The sequence below is a fragment of the Manis javanica genome, chromosome 12, assembly GCF_040802235.1.
Source record: "Manis javanica isolate MJ-LG chromosome 12, MJ_LKY, whole genome shotgun sequence".
Classification (NCBI taxonomy): domain Eukaryota; kingdom Metazoa; phylum Chordata; class Mammalia; order Pholidota; family Manidae; genus Manis; species Manis javanica.
This window is the reverse complement of record NC_133167.1, coordinates 68,371,447-68,388,887: the sequence shown is the minus strand read 5'-3', so window position 1 is coordinate 68,388,887 and position 17,441 is coordinate 68,371,447. Positions and strand designations below refer to the sequence as shown.

Sequence of the window (17,441 nt, the reverse complement as noted above, 5' to 3'; positions counted from 1 at the left end):
ATGAGGTAACAGGCCAAGAAGTTACTCCTCAAGATTCTAGCTAAAGCTAGGATACCAATTCAGGCTATTGGTCTCCCAAGTTTGCGTTCTTAACCTTTACGCATTCTGTTCATCCTGGATTGAAGAACAGATCAGGTGTCTTCTTTGTCATATTTCATGTTCCTCTTGAATTTGTGTCAACCAACTATGTTTGGCGTCCATAGAAGCTCATCTATCTGGAGTGCTGGCTTCCTCTGTCGCAGAACAACCAACACACCCCCAAGTCACTCATGGGGTATGCATCCGACTGGAGCTCATGCCTCTGGGCCACCACGCCCGCCCATCTAGGAGAGAAGCTGCTGAACTGGCTTTTCAACTGACATCACACAAGGAAATAAGTCTTTCAGGTGTCTCTGTACTTTACTCAGTTCCTTGGATAATGGTGTTATTTAAGTGGCTATGAAACATGGCTTGAAAATTATCCTCTTTTCCTTAAATACTTAAAGATGTCATTCATGAAGCATGTCAGTTTTTAGAGTCATTGGATAATATGTTACCTCACTAAGTGTGTTTCACAATTTGAATTGCTGGGGAGTCAATCAGTACAACCCTTTTGAAAGGGAAACCATTCTCTGACAATCATAAGCATATTTGTACAATAATTTCCTGCTTCTTGACCTCTATGGAAGGCAGATCTGTTCCGCCTGAGGTCATGGGATTGCTTCATATGTGAAATTCTTGTCTCTACCTTTGGATTTTAAACTCCTTAAAGACACATCAAGACTGCTGGAGATGGTGCAATACTTAGTATAACTGAAAAAAATGAAATAAGAAATGTACAGCTACTAGATTATCATTAGTTATTAAAAGTCAAGCCATAACTAATAAACAAAACTTCGGAATTAATCTGGAAAATAAGTATTCTCCTTTACTCCCCAAGGGACCTCAAGTCTCCTTTTTTATTTATTTTAAAATTAGAATTAAATGGCCCATCTTTGTGAATATAATGGAATAGTTATGGTAAAAAGTTATCTTTCTTTTTTTTTAAGTTATCTTTTCTAAAAAAAAATCAAAGAATAATGTGAGTTCCTGAAAGACATCCAGTCCCAGAAACAAATATACTAGGTTTTCTCACAAAGAATTTAAAGTAAATAAATAAAATTGTCAGTGTTCATATTTAATTTATTTTATAATAAATTAGGCAGTTTCTCTTCCCATCCATGTGTGCTGTCACTTCCCGACATTTAGAGGACTGTCTCAACACAATCCAGTTCCTTGTCCACAGTCCTGCAGAAAAGCAGAGCTGCAAATAAAAGTGAACTCTTCCAGCTGGAAGCATGAGCTCCTATTATGGAATCCAGAATTTGGTTTTTAAATCATCGAGCTGATAAAACTCATGCAGATAATCGGTGGAGTCTTGTTCTTAAACAGTGGTTTTTATACTATCTCAACTGGGAAGCTAGTGAGCAAATGGCCTTGATGGATGACCAGGGATGTGTGGCTGTGGAGAGACCAAGGCCAAAATGTCCATAAAAGCAACACGTGTTTTATAAAGCTATTCTCGCCAGCTACAATAGGCAGTGTCTCATCAAACCGGGTCCCTTTAAATGCCCATTCAAACCTTTCCTCTAAGAGCTCTTTCCTGATCAGCCTTATTCAGCATTAATTCTACATTAAAGCATTTATATGATCTTTTTATATAGATACAACTCTGAGAGCCATTCTCAAAGCTTCCAAGTCTCCCAAGGTTGGGAAGCAACGGTACAAGGTGGATGGGGATAGAAACTGCACTCTTTGTAAAAAAGGTAAAAAAAAATAAAATTCAAACCCTTCCTTAAAGCGGGGCCATGCAGGTGGGGAGAGGGGCAAGATGGTGTACAGGCGTGAGGGGGGTCCCAGGCTCTCTGGTGAGCAGGAGGCAGGTGTGTGTGGGGGGAGGTAGGAGAAAGGTGACAGGCTGATGGGAGAGAAGAGGACGGACACGCCCACAAAGCTATCTGCAGGCCTCGAGTTATTATCTTCAAGGTGAGGAATTTGGATTGTGTCTTAATTTGATACCAATTCACAGAAAGAACTCTAACTGGCTACTATGAAAGAATGTGCTGGAAAGATGCTGGGGGGTGGGGAAAGCCCAGGGAAGGGCTGAAAACCCAGACCCTGGAAACAGCAGGGACCAGGGAGCTGCAGGAAGCTCAGCAGGCAGATTCGAGAATTTTCTGTCTAGGTTGCTACACCCTACATGCAGCAGCAGGGACCTCCCCTCCGTTCCCCCCGGGCCTCCCCTAAGGCTCTGTGTCTCTCAACTAGAAAATTCCAGTTGCTGGGAGGAACATCTGATCAGCCTAAGTGGGGTCAGCCGTTCATGCCTGGATTAATCATCTACGACCGGGAGACAGAATCAGAGTACAAACAGAACCTCTGGGACCCACCCTGCATCGTGGACAGGATGGAGAAAGACAGAAAGGTGAAAGCTGGGCGGGCAAACCAACATCTTTCAGTTCTACTCAAACTACCGTAGCTCAGAAGATATTGTTAAGTAGATAAAATAACTGCTTTTATGGTGCTGTTAAAGCTAGGTAATGATGACCGGTAAGGAGCTCTTAGAGGAGAGAAGGCTTAAATGGGCTTTAAGGGGCCTGGTTTGGCAAGGCATTGCCTACTGTAATTAGTGAGAAGAGCATGCACAGAGGACTGGTAAACAAGTCATATTTTGGGAAGATGAACCACTTTGTCTGACTAGCGCAAAAAATTAAACTCAAAGATTAAAGAGCATTCCGGTGAATTTGCTTAAAGGTGAGAGACTGCCAACAGCCTGGAGCTGGGAGGCAGGCTGGAGGAAAGGCGGCACGTTATCCTGGGACGGGCACCGGAGTGGGAGCTGCAAAGCAGGGTTCTGGTGAGAATGAGCCATCTCCCCTGGGGAATCAAGTCCCCTTGGCCTGGGTTCATTCACCTGTAAAAGAAGTCTACTATGGTGACTGTGTTTTGTTTATTCATTCAAAAATATTCATTGAGCAACTACTATGTGCCCATCAGAATGCTAGGGGCTGAAGAGTCAGCAGTGAACAAAACAAAGTGCCTTCTGTCATGGAGCCACATGCCTAACTGATAAAGTAACAGGGGAAGCATGCTCCGCTCAGACACACGGGGATACTGAGGCTTGATCTGCTCCCCTGCTCCTGCGCTTCCTATGCACCCCGCCTTTCACAGGGGCCTTTGCGGGGGCTACCTTATGCCCTTGCCGGCTTTCCTGCCATTTCAGATGGCATCACTGTCAACATCGTGGAACACTTACTTGTTCTTAAACTGGAGTCTTTGAAGAGTCCCAGCACCATTCTTTTCCAAGTTCTGAACCATTTGAGGAATCAGAGTAAGGCAGATGGGAGCCCTAACTGACTCCTCGAAGCCTGTGGGTGCTAGGGCAGTGCTTCTAACTGCTGTGCAGAGGCTTTCTGACACTGGGCCTGGGTCGGTTCCAGCCCCCCACTAGGCCACTGCCCAGGTGGCTTCCTGATGGAGGGGAGAGCAGAGAGCCAGCGGGCTTCCCTCAGGCAGCTGGCTCCTAAGAGGAGGAAAAAGCGTGGCTCGTGCACATCAGTTCCTCCACCTGATCCACATCAGTAAGTCTCTCCTCCTCCTCGAACCTACTCCCTATTGTTATATTATTATCTATTTGCTATTATAAGGCAATATAAATAATAATACAAATATTTAAAATTCACCCCCTATCAGGATAAAGGGAGAAATTTTGTTCCATTTCCCCAACAGAAACAGGGCAGAATGTGGAACCCCCTGAAGCAAGTCCTGTGTAGCAGCAGGGCTGCACCTCCCCCTGATTACGGGCAAGAACCATTGTTTATTCAACACTCCATAGCTACTGTCTCACACCTCACTTTGGTAAGTTGTTTGACCTCTTTGGATAATTTTGTGATAAGTCCTGGGGCCTGTGGTGAGTTTTTTACTAAAAACCAGGAAATTAGGAAGACTGTTACCATAAAATGAGATACCTGATATGTCATTTGAAGGACAAATAATAACTACCAGACCAGCAGTACTTGACTAAGTAGCTAGACCTGTGCTACCAACATGGTGGCCACATGTGGATATTTACATTTAAATTAAATCAAGTCAAATTAAAAATTCAGTCTCCCAGCCTCACTAGTCACATTCCAAGTGCTGATGTGGCTAGTGGCTATTAAGCGGTCAGCACAGATGAAGGTCCTGTCACAGGAAGCTCTACTGGACTGCGCTGATCTAGAAAACTACTGGACTGTTGTTTCACCTTTGAACTAGAGACAATGGAGTGTCTGCATGTCAAACCCCGACAGTGAGATTGCATTGGTCTGGGTCCTGGAAGCAAACAGATGGCACACTCAGAGGGTTCATTAAGGAGTGTTTAGTAAATTTGGTCATTTATGATGGTGTGGATAAGGCTAAGTGAACAAGAGATGGTAAGCATCTGGAGATTCTGCCCAGAGGGGCGCTATCACCGCCCTGGGGGCCGGAGGCCAGAGGGAGGAGCCGCATCACTGGGCCTAAAAGCCAAGCTGCCGGCCCACCGTGGGCAGCTGGGGAAGTACCCTGACTCTTTCTCTTCCTGCCCTGCATCTGCCTGTGGGTGCCTCCCCCTGGCATCCAGCTGGAAGCCGGCAGGCAGGAGAACCTGGGGATGCACGTCCCCCAAGGGGCCCAGGCAGGGCAGGGAAGGAGAATGGAGACAGAGGGTTGAAGGAGGGGGCTGGCCTTCCTCCAGGTGCGGGCCGGGGCCAGGGGAGGTTCGCCCTGGCTGAGAGCCGCGGAGCTTCGGGACGCGTCGTCCCAGTGCAGAGGGCTGCGCAGTGCTATGGATGGCTCGGCCTCCCGTGTGGGGCTGGCTATAAAGCTGAGAACGCCCACTGCTTGTGGTCCTTGTGCCAGTTCATGGGGCAGACGTCCCTCTCACTGGAAATGAATACCCTGGTGCTTTGGAACACTCGGTCAAGTGTCCCGGAGGGAAGACAGCACACCCCCCTGGCTTGGTTTGTGCAGATCGGGTGTGTATCCTGGCCTGCTCTATGCAGTGGTCACTTTGAGATAGAATGTTTGCTCACATTGAATGGATTTGATTTCCAAGGCATACCAAAAACATTCAAGAACTGTTTTCTTCTTCTTTGGCACCACGTTTGCAATTAAGAAAAAATGAACAAGTAACTAGTGCTATCTGGCAGGCCAAAATTTCCCACCTCTCATTTGTATGCAGTTTGTTGAATCACAAAGACTGAAAGTACTTTTCTAACTCAATTATACTCATTTCACTTTTCTTTTATTAAGGCAGGAACATTGTAAATCATTTAGTAAGAAGTCACTACTGCCTTGCTTAGAGAGTAATTTCTTAGACATTTGCTTCTAAGCTTTTTACTCCTGTACCAATAGAGACCTGTACTTTGTTCCTTAACATTATTTCCTGTGCAGGAATTTTAATATCTGCATAATATTCCTTCTGTGATGGACCATAATCATTCTCCATTAGTTAGCATTTTAATTGCTTCCATTTTTCATTATTGTAAGTACTGCACCAGCCTCTGTGAGCAAATGGTTTTCCTTATAGTTGGATTTTATCCTTAGGATACATTCCCAGAGGCAGAATTACGGGCCAAGGAGATTTACTATTTTTATGGTTCTTTATACATGTTGCCAACTTGCTTTCCAAAGGATCGTATGGCTTCACAAAGCCACCATTGATATAGGAGGTACTCTGATTCATACTGCCTGCCAGCTCTGAAATTGTATTAAATATGCAAATTAGGGAACAATTATGTTACTAAGTTGAGTCTTGCGATTAAGAAGTATATATATATTGCTGTATTTGTTACAGTGCAGTTCTTGTTTCCATACGCATGCATCTGTGGTGTATATGGATTCTACATACATTTGGCTTCAGGAGAACTGGCAACTCCTTCTGGGGGGCAGGATGGACCTTGGTGGAACTGTATGGCCCCCAGAAGTCCCTACCATGGCCAAGCCTGTCCTTACAAGGGCAAGACTCGGGGGCTGAATTCAGAGAGCCTGGATGCTTAGTGCCATGGCCTGCACACATGGGTTCACCCCCACACACTTGCCTAAGGTACCCAAGACCCCAGGTGTGTGTGAGCAGGTGCCACCTGACCCCGCAGGCCCTCTTCCTGGGGTCAGGCATTCCCGGCACTGCATTTACACTGCCGAATGGGGAAGGTCTTTAGAGTCAGACCCCTTGTGGACCTGTGTCACGGAGACGCTAAGGGCCTCTGAAGGAGTCAGGTGTCTTCCTGGACATGTCTAGGATGGCAAGGCTACGGGGTTCCTTGAGACTTGACTACAAAGGTGCAGATAACTATGTTCTGAAGCAGAGTGGGCCTCAGCACCACCGTGTATCCCCCGAAAGTCCCCACAAGGGGCCTGGCCCATTCCCACAAGTCCCAGATCCTGGAACCATCCCATGGCACCTGGAGGCTGTCACAGTGGCCCGCTCATGTGCAGGTCACTCCCGTGCACCAGCCCTCAGGCATCAGGCCCTCTTGGCATGTGGATAGGGCCTGTCCTTTCCCAGGCCATCTTCCTGGGGCAGCCTGTCCCCACACTGCACCAATAATGAGGACATTTTGGATGGTTACCATCAGCCCCTGTAGGGCCCCTGCTGTCTTTAGGGGCACCAGGGGCCTATCTGGTAATCAAGATTCCTATGTGTCTCCCATCCCACATAGCTCAGATCAGGCCCAACATGGCTTCAGGGATTCCACCTGATCTTGCTTCAAAATCTCCAGAGATGTGATATCGGGCAATAAGCTACTCTGTCCTGGAGACTGGTGAACCCAGTATCCTCGTGTGACCCTTACAAGTGCCCGTCTGTGTCTGGAGCTATCTCCACACACCCCTGACCTGGGGACTGGCTCCAGAGAGCCGGGCTGCCTGGCCAGTGAGGCACAGGCATGCACCCTTCTCCCCATGTACCTCCTGCCCTCAGGCATCCGGAACCTCTAGGTTTGTGTGGACAGTGGGCAAAGCAGTCTTACAGGCCATTGACTAGGGGTTCCCTGCACTGTACTCCTGACACAGAGTAGGTAAGGTCATTTGAATCAGACCCCTGTGGACGTGTCCAAGAGGATGCCAGGCGAACCTGCTTTCCCAGGTGTCTCTCCCCTGCAGAGCCCCTGGAATTGTTTTGGACAGCAAGGCTAAGGAGTTCCCAGGAGATCTGGCTTCAGAATAGCAGGCAACTCTGTTTTGGAGGGGGATGGACTGTGCAATTTCTGTGGGTCCACCAGAAATTTGCACAAGGGGCTGGTCCTTCCATACAAGGCCTGGACACAGGGACAGATCTGAGGATGCCTGGATGCTGAGTCACACTACTTCCTGCACACCTGCCCCCAGAGAGCAGGCCTGCAGCCATTGGGAAGGGCCTGCCCCACCTACCAGGCCATTTTCCTGGGCAGAGTTTCTCCACACAGCTCCATGGATGAAGATGATAAAGTGGTGGTCACTTCCAAACACCCTATGCCCTGCTGTCCTTTGGCACTATGAGTCCAAAGTCATTCTCAGGTGTCTTCTATTGCTCATAGCCCAGATCAGGCCTGGAATGGCACTCAATATTCCACAAGATCTGGTGGCAAAGGAATTGGCACCTCTGTTTTGGTACAAGATGGGCCCTTTGGCCCCTTGAGGACCTCACAAGTCTCCGCCTGCACCCATACCACCCATACCAACTCTCAGCCCTGACCCAGGACCCCAGTCAGGAGCCTCACTTTCCTCCCGGGGGATAACCCAAGCACAGGTCCCTCCCTGCCCTCGGGGCTCCCATTCGGCCAGCAGGACAGGGCCTCCCAGCTGGTAGGGCCCCCCTCATGGAGCCCGAGCTTCCTGCGCCACACTCCGGGTGCGCAGAGGGCACGGTCCTCTGAGTGAAACCCCTCTTGGCCCTGTGCTGGCGGATCTCAGAGCGTATGTGGGAGGCAGGCCTCCCAGGGGTCTCTCATCACGGGGATTCCAGGCTGTGCCCAGGATGGCAAGGCTCTGGAGTTCCAGGGGATCTGGCTTCAGGGCAACAGGTGGCTCTCTTTTGGAGCGTGGTGGACCAAACCATCTGTGGGTCCCCCAGGAGTGTATACAGGGTCCAGTCCATCCCCAAGAGGTCCCAAACAGAGGGACTGAAGGGAGGGTGCCTGCTGGCTGAGTCTCAGAGGCTTGCAAATCCACTTTCACTCCCACCTATCTTACCACCAGGCATCAGACCCTCTTTGCCTGTAGAGTGGGGCCTGCCCTCTGCCACCAGGACATCTCCCTAGGGCAGCCTTTTCCCGCCGCCCTTTGCCATTCAGGAGGAAGTCTGTATGGGAGCTAACATCAGCCCCCACACATTCCTGCTGACTTTAGAGAGACTGGGGGGTGTTGGGCCTTCATGATTCCCAGGTGTCTTCCACCTCCTGGAGCTCTGGTGAGGCCTGAAATGGATCCTGAGATTGTGCCTGGTGTGGCTCTAAGATCCCTTGAGATGTGGTGTGGGTGCCTTAGGTACCCTGTCTCGGAGGAGGATGCCCTGGTGGGCACGTGTGGAGGCACTTGACTCCCCAGGCAATTCCTGCCCTCGGGTTTCTAGGCGCCCCCAGCCTGTGTGGATAAGGACCGCCCAGCACAGCAGGGCTGTGTCCTGGAGCAGAGAGCCACCTGCACTCATGCCTCACACTGACACGGGGAGGAGTTTGGGACCCCTCCCGGCCCGCGGCCAGGTGTGAAGTGCACACGTGTTGGCTGCGCTGAAGCTAAATCCAGGCTTGCTGGTCCAGCCTCTGTGTCAGGTCCATGTCAGGAGAGTTTGAGCCACAGGCAGGGATACAGCAGGGGCCAGAAGTGGCCATATCATGCTCCAAAATAAAGTAGCTAATTCCTGTGGCCCCAGATTTCTCGTGATCACAAAGCCAACTCTTGTGGGATCTTGGAAGCCATTCTGCACCTGACCAGGGCTTGTGGGATGGGAACACCATGGAATCATGATTGCTGGACAGGCCCCTAGTCAAATAAGGACAGGACTGCCCTCTGGGGTCCCAAGATAGCCACCATTCCAAGCTCTTCAGCAGTGGACCACAGCAGAGCACCACAGATTAGGAAGATGGAGCGGTGAGCAAGGTGCAGGTCCAACAGGCAGAGCAGGCTGATTAGTGGCAACAGCTGTGCAGGAGGACATGCATAATACTCGGGACACAGTGACTCAGCAACCAGGACCCGGGGGATTTCGCCCTCTACCCCTCCCTGCCCCCACCATATGGGCCTCAGGGGTATGTGCGGGGCGCCCAGTGTGGAATTATGAGGAACTCAGAGATTTCAAGGTGCGTGCTGCTCCAGAAGTGAGTCACCTGTGCTCCCCGAGGCCAGATCCAGGAACGCCTCAGACTTGCTGTCCTGGGTCCGCTGCAAGTTTGCTATTGAGAGAGGTCTGGGACATCTGACTCCCTAGAGGCTCTGAGTCCCCCAGCCCAGGGCCTCAAGGGGACTCGTTGAAAAGCCCTTCACCCCTGTCATCAGCACTGCAGTGCAGGCAACCCTAGCTATTGGAAGATGGCCCGCTGGGCTGGGGCGGCCCCTGTTCACACAGTCCTAAAGGCCCTGGAGGCTGAAGAGCAGGAGGTGCCCTGGCGACAAAGTGCGCATGGGCCAGCGCCCCCGACCTCGCAGCCAGCCACCTGGCATGGGTCCCGGGTTGGGTAGTGCAGGGATGGTCTGGGCCTCAAGCGGGAATCCCACGGGCTCACCGCAGTTCATTGTGCTCCAAAACGCAGTACCTACAGGCCCCTGAAGCCACACCTCGCAGGATCTCGGAGCCAGGACTGGCAGGAATCTCAGAATCCACTGCAGGCCTCACCAGAGCTCCGTGGGGTGGCAGACACCTGGGAATCGTGATTGCCAACCAAGCCCGGAGAGCTCTGAAGACAGCAGGAACATAGGTGGTTGGCGGTGGCCACCATGCCAAGTTGTTCATCAGTAGTGCAGGAGGAGAAAGCCTAAGCTAGAGGATGTCCTGGTAAGTGGGGGCAGGCACGCCTGGACAGGCTGAGGGTGCTGAGGCGGGAGTGGTGGATGGGAGACAGATGGCGGAGCAGACAGTGCACAACTGCGGTCAGATAGCCAGGAATGGGCTGGAGCCCTGGTGGGGACTTCTGGGGGACTCACAATATGCTAAGATCCACCCTGCTTCATAACACAGTTCCCTGTACCCTGCAGATGAGATCCCCTGGAAGTCCTCAGCCTTGCCATCCTGGGCCCAGCCTGGAAACCCCCTGATGAGAGACACCTGCGGGAGATCCGCCAGCACAGGGCCAAGAGGGGTTTCTCTCAGAGGACAGTGCCCTCTGCACCCCAGGAGTGCGGTGCAGGAAGCCCGGGCTCCAGGAGGGGCCCTGCCGGGTGGGGGGCGCCCGTCCAGCGGGGCCGGAATGGGAGGCCCGAGTGCAGGAGGGCAGGCGGAGAACTGCGCGTGCGTTCTCCGCTCCCAGCGAAAACCAGGCCCCTTGGAAAGGGCCTCTGGGTCAGGGCCGCGTATTGATCTTTCGGATGCAGGCATGGACTTATGAGGTCCACACAGAGAGAAAAGGGCCCACCCTGCTCAGAAACAGGTGTGGAACCCAGTCGCCACACCTCGCGGGATCACAGAGCCAGGCCTCATGCCATCGCAGAAGCTAATTCGGGTCTGACCGGGGCTGCGGGGTGGGAGGAGCCTGGTAGTTGTGGCTGCGCCGCAGTTCCCTAGTCCAGGAAGCCCGGGAGACCCGAGGGTGTCCCCAGGTAACTGCTATTCACAGCTCTTCACCAACAGCTCAGTGTGGAGAAACGCTGACCCTAGAAGACGGCCCGGTGAGCAAGGGCAGGACTTAGCCAACAGGCCGGGTGGGCGTGTTGCCTGGCGGCAGGCGGGCGGGGCGGGCTGCGCAGCTGGGGGCGGCGGTGACAGCGCCCCGGGCGTCGGGCATCAGTCCGCGGGGCAGGCCTTGCAGGGCCGGACTTGGCAGCCGGCAGGGACTTCTGGAGGACTCAGCAATGTCAAGGTCCACGCTATTGCAAAACCAGTAGCTATTTTCCCTGACGCCCGATATACTAGGAACTTAAAATCCTTGCAGTCCTGGCTGGGGCCAGGGTGTGGGCTGTTGGGGTACCCCGGGGGGAGCCTGACTTCCAAGGGGCCCTGAGGATCTCCCAGCACAGGGACTCAGGTGGCCTCACGCAAACGTCCTGCCCCTGTGTACATCAGCAGCGCAGTGTGGGAGACCCCCAGCTAATGGAAGATGCTGTCCGGGGTGGGTGTCCACTATTCACACGGGCGTTAGGGAACAGAAGCTCCGAGGGCAGGTGAGCTAGAGGCCAGGTGCACCTGCACAGACTTCCCCCTTAGTCTGGGAATGTATGCTATTCAAAGGAATAAACAATGCCTGGTTGTGCTAGATGTGGAATGAGGAAACTAATACATTTTCATTTTTTAGAGCTGGGTTTTGCATTCCTACGCACAGCATCATCAATGACAAAGAGTCTCTGCTGTGGTGACAGTGATGGCAGCCCACCTGAGAGCAGCCATCAACTCCTGCAGTTCATAGAACTGAAAAATCCCAGATTAAAATTTCCAGAATCTTATTGGTGTTTTATATTTTAGGTTTCTGGCTTATCCCCAGGTTGAATTTTTCCTCCTTGTAAATAGCTGTCATCGCTTGCCAGACCATTCCTCTGAAATAGTGCCTTTCCTTTCTCCTCCTTAGAACCTGTCAAAGCCCATCAGTTTTGCTTCTAGCTGGGGTAGTTCCTAGGTCTGTTTACCCTTTGTAGTTATTATTTTAAGCAAGACTTATCAAGCGGAGAGCTATTTTGATAGCTTAGAATCTCTTGTTGGCGTAAAATGTAATCATTCATTGTAGAGCAGGTCCATGGGTTCTAATATCAGGCTTTTGCTGTTTTCGTTTAAGGAGCATATATGTTATGTATCATATTGAATGCCGTTACTCCTGGGCAACTCATAATAAATCTGTCCAGCTGTACACTGGCTTTAGAGAGCATGTGTGCGACAGTTAACATAGAGACGGCCTGACTGAAGTGCAGTAATCCACTGTCCTTCCTGCCTGCCTCCCTCTCTCCGCTGCTCTCGTGCCTCCGTCCTGTGGGCAGAATGCCCCTTCTAGAGGGCCTCCGTCTGCCTGCAGTGTGTGGGCCTGCATCGAGTGCTTGATGGCTTTTGCATTTTTGTGTTTTTGAGGTTCACACCGTCAACTTCCTAAGATTGCATGAAATAATAAGTTCTTCCAGCAGACGGCACTGTAGGCTTCCAGAGGCCCTGGAAGCCACTGACGTCAGTACGAGACTCACGTCCCACATTCAGAAAAGAACCCTTACTTTCTAGGTTTTGTTCAAAGCCAAAGAGGCGTGCCCAGGATTTCTTCCTGGAATCCGACAGCATCGTCATGTGATCCTTTTACAGACAAGACAATCCGTTGAGGAATCCAGCCTTCCTAAGTGCTACAGTCCTGAAGAAATAAAGGGTGAGTTAGGCAAAGTGCGCAGAGGTGAAGCACCAAAGTGCTGGCTGTAGATATGTTAACAGAAACGGTTCTGGTGAAAAGCGGAAAAACAAATAAACAAACCAAATAAGCCAGTAACTTAAGTAGAAAGAGAGCATATGATAATGCTGGTTCTTAATCAGTGGTACTCATCAGAATCACTCTGAGAGCTTACAACAAAATAAACATGCCTCGGCCCCACCCCTGAATGCCCAGTTGAATTCGTCTGGGTAGGCCCTGGAAATCTGCGTTTCCTTAAGTTCCACAGATGATTCCAGTGAATACTTCTAGCATCTGGTACAAGCTACAAAAGCCATGTGTGTATCCGTTAGTGTGATACAATGGGATGAACAAGTCACCTCTAGGAGCTTTCACTTTTCTGAGTCAGTTTGCCCATCTATATAAAATGGGCCAAGTGGCAGAAGTGAAGTACCTCAAACCCAGAGTCCAGGCTAGCTATGATCAGGTGCCCAGACCTCTTTGCATTGCCCCCCTACCTGCCCCCTGCCCCCCAAAAAAGTGCCGGGACTGTGCTAGAAGACACCACATTCCTCACTAATCAGTTATTACATAACGATGTCCCTAACAGGATTAACTTGATCCCTCCCCCCACGCTGGTATTAGGAAATTAAGCATCTTTCATTTCATAGTCTAAGAAGTAGCAAATGAGTCTTAAAACAGTGCTCATTCAGGTCCCTAATTATTTAATGATGTGGAACTCAGATACTCCACAGAAGAATAATTAAATTTGTTCACAGGAGGAAAGTAATATGGACACTAGTGATTTTGTTCACTCTTATTAAGAGAAGTAACTAGAAGAAGAGGTCCTGGGAAGACCTGGAGTGTGAACACAGGCAGATGGTGCCCCTCGGCACCTCCCAGCTCACACCGACCCAGCTGGCCCCTCTGCTAGCACCAGCCCCCTTGTAAACAGGGGCCAGTCCCCACCCGTCTGCGCTCCTCCACCCCCATCTGGAGGGGATCAGAGGTCGGCTTCTCTGGGGCCTTCCGCCTCCTCTCAGTGTGTTAGTCCCACCTCTCCTGGGCTTTTATGTTACAAATATGTGTCTCCATTAGACCCAAGCTCCCTGAGCCCAGGGACTCTGACTCCTTCAAAGTAGAGTGAATGAATGAATGATGCAAGACTAACAGACAAGTAGGGTTTTCCTCATCCTCAGTAAATATGGGTGGTCCATTTAAGGAAAAAGTCTGAAATAAACAGAACCTGCAACATGCCCCACCTCCCAGTCTCCCATATATCAGCCCAGCAGATATTTAATTTTACACATAATTTATTTCTTTGGGTTACACATTGCCCATGCCTGAGGGCCTACATCCCTAGGAAGGATGGACCACCCCCTTGGAATAAGAATGATTACCAAATATTGCCGCTTGGCAGGAGGAAAGGTTCAGGTGGCTCAGTGAACCACACCCAGGAGCACAGGACTGGAAGAACAAGTGTCCTCTTGGGATTCTGTGGAGGGCCATCTCTGGGCAGAGAGATGTCCTACTATGAACGGCAGCTTTGGTACAAGATAGCCCTGCATCTGTATTGTGAATGGGTAGTGTCCAGGTTTGAAGAGAATGAAAACCTTCATTTCATAGAAGTAGCAGCTGAGGCCCAGGGAGAGGAAGGATCCTGTCCAAGGTCAGCACAGGGACCTCACAGTCCTTATGCAGAATGGCTTTGCAGTGACGTGAGCAATGCCCTTGGGCAGTCCCCGGGGCCACTGATGAGGCCAGTTCCAGATGCCACAGCTTTACTCCATGTTCCACCAGCTGCTTATCAGAATTTCCTAGGACTCTTCTTCAAAGCCAAGATTCTATATATTTAACATTGTTAACATATGCTCCCGGGTGATTCTGGTGTATAGCGGGTTTGGAATACCTGTCTAGGTTATCAGGACTATTCATATAGATAACCACAAAGAGGTTTTTGTGCTTAAAAGGACCTTAGACATTACATAAACCCTCTAACCTTTTCCCCTTTTAATTACAGAAAAGCTATATATTACTAACCACAGTCTACTTCCATGAAAAAAATACAGAAACCAAAAAAGGACAGACTAAGTAAGAAGTCAGAGAAAAAAATAAGCTTATTAATGCTACATCTTAGTGTCTCCTTAGCTGACGCGGTCCAGCCGCGCCTAGTTGAGCAGGTCCTGAAGTGCAGAAGGGGGGCGAAGAAAATAAAGAAAGAAAGAACTGGGAGGGCTGACGCTCCCACACGTCCCCAGCCAGCAGCCTGGCTGCTTCCCTCTGCCACTCCTAGTTGAGCTTGATCTCACAACTCTGAGAGTAAGAGTCTCATGCTCTACGGACTGAGCTAGCTGGGCAGATGGGGAAGGCTGATGCTCCTTCACACTGCCAGCCACTAGCCCTCTTGCTTGCCTCAGCTGCTCCAGTTCGGCTCAAACTCACGACTCTGAGGTTAGGAGTCCCATGCTGTACCAACTGAGCTATAGCAGGGTTCCTGTTAGTTACTCATGGAATGCGTAAACAGAATGTTTTTTGTTCTCCATTCCCACCATATCGGCAAGTGGGGGAAGGGCATAGCCAGAAGCAGGGGCAGTGTTTCCACACATCTTCAAGGTCTCCCTATTTTCAGAGTGAGGAGGACAAGATATGTTTTTGTGGGCAGATAACTTCCAAGGACTGCACCAGCTGTTCTCAAGCTGGTGCTTTCCCATGCTGCGTTCAGACATGGGGGAAGGTGCTTTCCCATCCTGCCTACAAACATGTGAGAAGACAAAGGCGGTCCCCAACACTTAGCCCCTTCATTTCCCAAAGGAGAAAAACACGTCTACAGAAGTTAATGGTTTTTCTCCAGGTCCCCCCAGGTTGTTTGTAACAGAGCTGGGATCTCTCACGTCTGTCACCCCAAATGCATAGACTATATAAAGCTTAGAGACAAGTTTTACAGAAAGAGGCTGTACTTTTCACAGAGGTTTGCTCTGTAGACTGAGATTGCTAGTATGGACTTTCATTGTACATCTGTCTGTATTGTTTGAATTTGTTCCAGTTATAAGTAACAGAAAACCAGGTTACCTGAAAATCTTCCTATTTCAATCACTTTGCAGTGCTACACTGCATAGTCCAAACAGCCCTTTCACACAGAGCTGAGCTGGCAGGAAAGGGAAATGCTCAGGTGCTGAGAATGAGAGTGGCACTGAGCCAGGGTGACTTCGCACGACACCACAGCTGCCCTGGGGCATGGCCGGGGACAAGAGAGATGCTGCTGGCCCCACGGTGCAGGGACAGAGCGAGCCCTTCACAGAAGCCAGGCCTGTGAGGGCTGGACACAGACGCCCAGGAAGAGAGCAAGGAGATACTGCAGCTTCTGCTCAGGCTCCGCATAGATAAAGGCTCCCTGAGGACTTGCAACTTACAATTTATTGAAGTAGAAACTGTAGTTTATTCAGTAAAATTAGAAATTAATAGAAAAGGTGTAACTTCAAAAATCCTTTACGCTTGGAAATTTAGTAGCGCATTACTAAGTGAGCCTTGGTTTTAAGGGGAAATAAAGAAAATGAATAAATGCTTATAATTATAAATAAATGCTTATACTGCATGTTAAAATCTGTGAAACAGCTAACGGGGTACTTTGAGATAAAATCATAGCCTTAACTATGTTTAATAGAGAATAAAAAAGGTAAAAAATCACCAAAAATTGTTCATCTCAAGAGTTTGGAAAATGCAGTAGAACAAACACAAAGAAACATGAAACAAAAATAAGGACAGAAATTAATGAGAAGAAAAATACCAACAGATTAACAAAGCCAGCAGCTAGTTTGTCAAAAGGATTAGTAAGAAAGATATATAAAGGGAAAAAGAAGATCCAAAGGTACAAAACACATAATAAAAAGGGGAAATAATTACAGAAAAAAAACAGTTATTAATGAATAACTGATAAATCCTGAATCATATAATTCATAGAAAACATAAAAACTGGCACAAAGACAAATTTAAAAATTAAATAGACCACTAAGTACACATGACTTTTTAAAGAGCATTTAAACACACACACACACACACACACACACACACACACACACTGGTAGGCAGCCTCTGAAATGGCTGTCAATGATCTCTACCTCCTGGGATTCATGCCCTTGTGTAATCTCACTGCCCTTGAGTGTGGGCTGGACTTTGTAACTCTCTTCTAGCAAACAGGATATGGTGAGCTGATCGGATGTCATTCCATGTTCAGGTTACAGAAACACGGTGACGTCATCTGGCCCTCTGTGGCTCTCCTTTTCTCTCCCAGCCCCGGCTTTGAGGGAACAGGGTGCCGTGCAGTGGGGAAGCCTTATAAAGAGGCTCACAGGCAAGGAACTGGTGGTGTGTGGGAGCAACACTCAGGGCCTGCGGCTTGTGAACAGCCGTGTGACTGAACTTAGAAGTGGATTTCTGAGACCTGCCAAGAGCCACGTGAGTGAGTTTGGGAGCAGATTCTCCCGCAGGAAAGCCCAGACTTACTGCCTGCGCCCTGGTGAGATACCCTGAGTCAGAGGCACCTGGCTAGGCCAGGCCGACAAAAACTGTGAAGGCGTAAATGCGGATGGTTCACTGCGGTTTTGATTTGCGTTTCCCCCATGACTTAGGGAAGTTAAGCGTCTTTTCATGTCTTTGAAGAAATATCTATTCAGGTCTTTTGCTTATTTTTAAATTGTATTATTTGTTTCTTTGCTATTGAGTGTTATGAGCTCTTTATATATTTTGGATATTAATCCCTTATCAGATATTTGGTTTGCAAATATCTTTTCCCATTCCTTATATTGTCTTTCGCTTCGTTGATAGTTTCTTTTGCTGTTCAGAAGCTTTTTAGTTTGAGGTGGTCCCACTTGTTGATTTTTGATTTTGTGCTTTAGGTGTCACAGAAAAAAAAATCATTGCCAAGACCCCTGTCAAGGAGCTTTT

At 49.4% G+C, this 17,441-nt stretch overlaps 1 protein-coding gene across 15 annotated transcripts in view; it reads left to right on the top strand.

Annotated features, from left to right (window-relative positions):
- The window catches only part of LOC108403398 (uncharacterized), a 67,559-nt gene that overhangs the window by 26,126 nt on the left and 23,992 nt on the right, over positions 1-17,441 (top strand). For 3 of the 15 annotated variants that reach the window (XM_073218795.1, XM_073218794.1, XM_073218787.1), the window contains 8 exons: positions 1,683-1,784; positions 2,287-2,443; positions 2,773-2,875; positions 3,459-3,599; positions 3,748-3,876; positions 9,765-10,006; positions 10,207-10,836; positions 12,365-12,503. The exons of 1 other annotated variant lie outside the window; for it this stretch is intronic. The gene's annotated coding sequence lies outside the window, so the exon portion shown is untranslated. Of the gene's footprint in view, positions 1-1,682; positions 1,785-2,286; positions 2,444-2,772; positions 2,876-3,458; positions 3,600-3,747; positions 3,877-9,764; positions 10,007-10,189; positions 10,837-12,364; positions 12,504-15,601; positions 15,965-16,766; positions 16,957-17,441 lie in introns of those variants that run through there. 11 more of the 15 variants (XM_037015025.2, XM_037015026.2, XM_037015028.2 and 8 more) reach the window with 9 other exon arrangements.